Genomic DNA, 5,867 nt, shown 5'->3' on the forward strand with positions numbered 1-5,867 from the left:
TGTGTGTTGCACACATAAAAAGAGTAAAGTGCCATTGAAGATTGTGTTTGTGCAGGAAGGGATACCTTCCTGCACAAAAACAATCTCCCCTGCAACGCAGCCATCCTTGCACCATGGTGCAAGGTTGGTTGCGTTGGCACTATGCAGCTAATTTAGCGCCAGCGCAGGGGTAAACAGAGGGATGTGCCATATTCTTGTAAATATGACACATCCCTGCGCTTCAGAATTGACGCAGTGTGGCGCTGCCAATTTTGGCGCCCCACTGTGCTGCACCAGTTCTTTGTAAATATGCTCTAGCTTCTTTAGCTGGCTGCCCCTTCCCCTCGGCTTCACTGCAGAGGACACCCACTCCTTCCATTCAGCTGGTGGCAACACAAACTTGGGCCCATGTTTATACTTTTTTAGCGCTGCATTTGCATCATTTTTTGACACTGTAGCGGCGCAAATTTACAAAATATAGTTGTATTTTGTACGTTTGCGCCGCTTTTGCATCAAAAAATGACGCAAATGCCTTGGTTTTAACCTTGCAGGGATTTATTTATTTTTATATTTCAGTTTTATATTGCACGAATTGTTTCCCACGGGCATTAAAGCGCTTTACCAGAGCACCAGATCACAATATATAATCTCCATCTTTTATTATTATGTTTTTTTTAAACAAAAAGTATGGGAACTTTTTGTAAAAAAGCATGAACACATCGTTCGCCATAATTTCCGCCCACATAGACTCCCCCTTGCATATCAAGATCTTTGAGTGGTGCGTTATTACGGAGTGCAATACGGTGGTTACTAGGGTATACGGTAAACCGCAAGAGAGATTGTTTACAAAACGCATTGACACCTCCGCGATGGTTCAGCATGACAAATCAGTCATTTTGTATACATGTTAAAAAGTCACTTGCGTATAATGTTATTGTATGGCTCCCACGGAGCAGACTGCTGCAGCGCCTCGTCAGGGGTTTAGTGCTATATAAGTGCCAATACAATAAAGTATTTCATATTCAGCCACTGTCCGTCCCTCCCCAGGACCAGCAGCCATGTTTCGAGGCACTACCGCGCTCTTAAGGTGCCTTTTGGGTCCTTAAATGAATACATCCACAGTCAGCTACGGACGCTCCTTCGCCGCGCTCCTCACAGGGACAGCAGCCAGGCTGCCACTGTTTCTCACTATTACCGGCCGTTGGCTTCGGAGACAGCCTAAAGAACAGAAAGCACCTCCCACGAGATACACGTCAGCACTATATAGTCCGGACAGTCAGTATGAGTAATGGCCAGCGGGGGTATAGCTCAGTGGTAGAGCATTTGACTGCAGATCAAGAGGTCCCTGGTTCAAATCCGGGTGCCCCCTTCACAATTTTAATAAAAATGTATTTATTTTCAAAGTTGTAGTGTGTAATACATGGAGACCTATTAAAGGACTTACTTAAATGGGATTAAGCAAAAAAAACGACACTAAAGCAAGCAACTTGCATGTGCAGCAGTAAGATGTCTAAAATGTTTCTGAAATTATGCCCAGTCGGCGCACCCTGTGCCAATTACAGTTGGACAAGTATTTATGAAGTACCGAACGTAGGCACGCTGAAACGTGCGCACACAGTAAGATAGTGCGTATTTAGACACGTGTTTATATTGTTTAATGTGAAGCGGGTATGTCGAGAGCTATACAATCATGGCTGCTCAAAACTATGCATACAGTAACAATTGCATGTGCAAAGGAAAAACATGGGTAAACATCCCAAATTACGAACCGCCATTGTATGCACACTAAACACACTTGATTTGTTGGTTTTTAAAGTAGCAAGTGTGTGTCACTTTGTAGCAAATCCGCGCGCGTGCGTATGTGTGTACAGTGGATGTGCAGCAACACTTTCACACATGTTCATATACAGTAACACGAACCTGTGTACTGTTATAAGTGTGTTTCTACAGTAGCACATCTGTTTACTGTTACTAGTCCGTGTACAGTAACACTGGCCCCAGTGAGTGTACAGTAGCACAAGACTCCATTGTATTACTACCAGTGAATGCACGGTAATACATGTGTGGGTTTGTCCGCGTGTTTAATGTGAAGAGTATGCCTCTGTACAGTAACATGAAAGTGCCCAACTTTGGTCTTCGAGGGCCACATATAAGTGGACGAACACGGAGCATGGAAATGCCATCGCGCATCCTGGAACGTGTTTTTGTTTTAAAATAGTATAGTGAATGCCTAATCGATAAAATATGAGAGCGCTGTTCCCAACATATCCTGCTCGCTTCCACGGCGTGATTCCCAGATTTAAATGTGCCTGGGAGTGTAGAACTGGATTTTCCCTTTCCTAATTTACACACGCCTTGAGTATACATATCGGTCACGGCATCGGCAGCCGGCATGTGACCCCTCTCCACGTCTACCCAGCTTGGTGGTTACAAAAAGTGGTCTGGTAACACAGGTTTAAGCTGCACCAGTTAGTATGCCGGCCAGCATGGCTCCATTTGTGGAAGTCGGAAACCTCCTGCCTCAGTGGCCGCAAACAGTTTGTCAATTTTCACCCTAGGTTTATATCCCCCCCCAAACAAATAGCTTGATATTCATATTGTGGAACAGGTTGGTCAGTGATGAGAAGGGTATCATTGAACAGATGTAATTGATGGGAGGAGCTACATTCCTTTTAACAATTTTCCTTTTCCAAAAGCGATTACGTCTGTCAGGGGCATCAAGAGGGCCCCTTTGAGTTGTGAAGGGCTCGAATGGATCTAGATGGGTCGAACTGTCGGATTTGGGAAGCCAGTACACAACCCACCCTTTACCCTGTTTGCAGTGTCATTGACAAATACATAAGAGGCATTTGTTGTGTGTAAAGTATTAAGAGTACATTTTACTGTCAGTAGTTTTCTTAAACTCTGTGATGATGTCTGGGACTAGGCAGAGGTCAAACTCTGAATCTTACTCTGCAGTTGTAGTCTCATTTTGTTAGACTGCTATTTGGCCAACCCCAATTCTCTCATTACCATGCCCCACACCACTGCCATCCCCCCATAGGGTCTCAGAAGATGTGACTGAGTGCTTATTTCTTTCAAAAGTCTTTTTATATGGGGATAGAATCAATTTCAAAACAGTTGTGGTCTTTGTAAATTGAAAGGTTCAAATGCCAAGTGTTCCTTGGCGTATTATATAGATCCAACTCTATCTGGACACGTATGAGTTTGTGGTCCGATACACAAAATGAGATATGGTGGCACCACCAACTTTTGCAGAAGGGATGGTGTGAAGAGAACATATTTGATCCTTGTTCGGATGTTATGCGGGGAGGAGGTGAAAGAGAAGTCCCTTTCACGCAGGCGCAGGTGCCGCCACGGACCACGTAGGAGGTGCTCCCTGAGTGAGTAGCTCCCACCTGTCCTTGTTGTGGTGTATATCACATTTGCCCTATCTGTCCAAGACGGAGGTCAACTGTTTTGTTCCAGTCACCTCTAATGATTGCTTGGATGGTGCCAAAGGATTTGTGTAATTTAATGAGACAAGAAAGTCATTGAATTTAGTATGAAGCAAGGTGTAAATAGACCCCATAATCATTTGTGGACTGTCGATCAGGAGTTTCACAAATATGTATCTTCCCTCTCAGTATTCACCCATGTGTGTTCTCACTTAAAAGGGAGATTTTTATTTATGACATTGCTACCCTCTTCCCAACCTGGTTCTTTGGTGGTGTGTCTCTTGCAGCAAGGCTAGGCCAGCTTTGTTAGGATCTTAATAGGTAAGAATTCTCTTCCGTTGAATGAACTGCATTAAATTATTGACATTATTTTCAGTGGGTTTGTACAGGATTCTTCATGAGGATTGTGGATGTCAGTCCAATGTGGAATGAGACTAAAAGTAATAGTGAGATCAGGGCGAGGTGATTAGTCTGGGCTTGAAAATAGTAAAGTAGCACAAGATTGTTACTGGGTAGAAATGTCTAATTAGAGCGGTTTGATGAAATGTTGAATGAAGAACACTGTAAAAGAAGACACCAGGGGTAGGGAAATTAGTATGAAATGGATGTCTTGATATCAGTGCTGTCTGTGCTTTATAACTAGGGTCTAGTGCCTTTCAACTGGGGTTTCGAGAAGGCACTGTTACCTATGGTGATGGAGCTGCAGAGGCTTTACATGACTAGATACCATCATCCTGCCTATGCCCAGCAGTTCACAGTATGGGTTTATATTCAGTACTCAAGGTAAGGGGATGCAGAGAGTATCTTTGTGACTATATGAATTTTTGGTATCAACAGTGTGAGTCTGATGGCCCATGTTTCGAGGATAAGGGCCTCACCTGTGATCTCACCCCTCACCTGTGGAACATTAAGCTATTATCTGACTGTCTCCAATCTGTAAGGAAAAAAAATGATTATTAGTTATAGATTATGCAGGGGCGACTTCCCTCATACAAAAATGGTACTGTTCTAATTAAGATAATAGGGGAGACATTGACTTGTCTCTTGTCGAAGTAGGTCTCCAAGATCTCAGTTTGCCTCCTGGGGACCATTTCTGTATTACTGATTCCTACTGCTGATGTTCTTCAAGGTCTGATTGTAGGAAAGTACCATCTTGCCTGGCATGTTACCCCCATTTGCACTGTATGTATGTATGTATGTATGTATGTATGTATGTATGTATGTATGTATGTATGTATGTTTTAGCCCCTGTGTCACTGGGATCCTGCTAGGCAGGACCCCAGTGCTCATAGTATGTGCCCTGTATGTGTTCCCTGTGTGGTGCCTAACTGTATCACTGAGACTCTGCTAACCAGAACCTCAGTGTTTATGCTCCCTCTGCTTTATAAATTTGTCACTGCAGGCTAGTGACTAAATTTACCAATTCTCATTGGCACACTGGTACACCCATATAATTCCATTGTATATGGTACTTAGGTACCCAGGGTATTGGGGTTCCAGGAGATCCCTATGGGGTGCAGCATTTCTTTTGCCACCCATAGGGAGCTCTGATAATTCTTACTCAGGCCTGCCACTGCAGCCTGCGTGAAATAACGTCCACGTTATTTCATAGCCATTTTACACTGCACATAAGTAACTTATAAGTCACCTATATGTCTAACCTTCACCTGGTGAAGGTTGGGTGCCAAGTTACTTAGTGTGTGGGCACCCTGGCACTAGCCAAGGTGCCCCCACATCGTTCAGGGCAAATTCCCCGGACTTTGTGAGTGCGGGGACACCATTACACGTGTGCACTATACATTGGTCACTACCTATGTACAGAGTCACAATGGTAACTCCGAACATGGCCATGTAACATGTCTAAGATCATGGAATTGTCACCCCAATACCATTCTGGTATTGGGGGGACAATTCCATGATCCTCCGGGTCTCTAGCACAGAACCCAGGTACTGCCAAACTGCCTTTCTGGGGTTTCCACTGCAGCTGCTGCCAACCCCTCAGACAGGATTCTGCCCTCCTGGGGTCCATGCAGCCCTAGCCCAAGAAGGCAGAACAAAGGATTTCCTCTGAGAGAGGGTGTTACACCCTCTCCCTTTGGAAATAGGTGTGAAAGGCTGGGGAGGAGTAGCCTCCCCCAGCCTCTGGAAATGCTTTGATGGGCACAGATGGTGCCCATCTCTGCATAAGCCAGTCTACACCGGTTCAGGGATCCCCCAGCCCTGCTCTGGTGCGAAACTGGACAAAGGAAAGGGGAGTGACCACTCCCCTGACCAGTACCTCCCAGGGGAGGTGCCCAGAGCTCCTCCAGTGTGTCCCAGACCTATACCATCTTGGAAACAGAGGTGTTGGGGGCACACTGGACTGCTCTGAGTGGCCAGTGCCAGCAGGTGATGCCAGAGACCCCCTCTGATAGGCTCTTACCTCTCTTGGTAGCCAATCCTCCTTTCTTG

General features: G+C 45.1%; 1 non-coding gene across 1 annotated transcript; it reads left to right on the forward strand.

Moving 5' to 3' along the window:
- The first annotated feature begins 1,276 nt into the window (after positions 1-1,276).
- On the forward strand, positions 1,277-1,348 carry TRNAC-GCA (transfer RNA cysteine (anticodon GCA)). The gene has a single exon. It is a non-coding gene; the product is annotated as a tRNA-Cys (tRNA).
- Positions 1,349-5,867: the final 4,519 nt, after the last annotated feature.

The sequence above is a fragment of the Pleurodeles waltl genome, chromosome 8 (genome assembly GCF_031143425.1).
Source record: "Pleurodeles waltl isolate 20211129_DDA chromosome 8, aPleWal1.hap1.20221129, whole genome shotgun sequence".
Lineage (NCBI taxonomy): Eukaryota > Metazoa > Chordata > Amphibia > Caudata > Salamandridae > Pleurodeles > Pleurodeles waltl.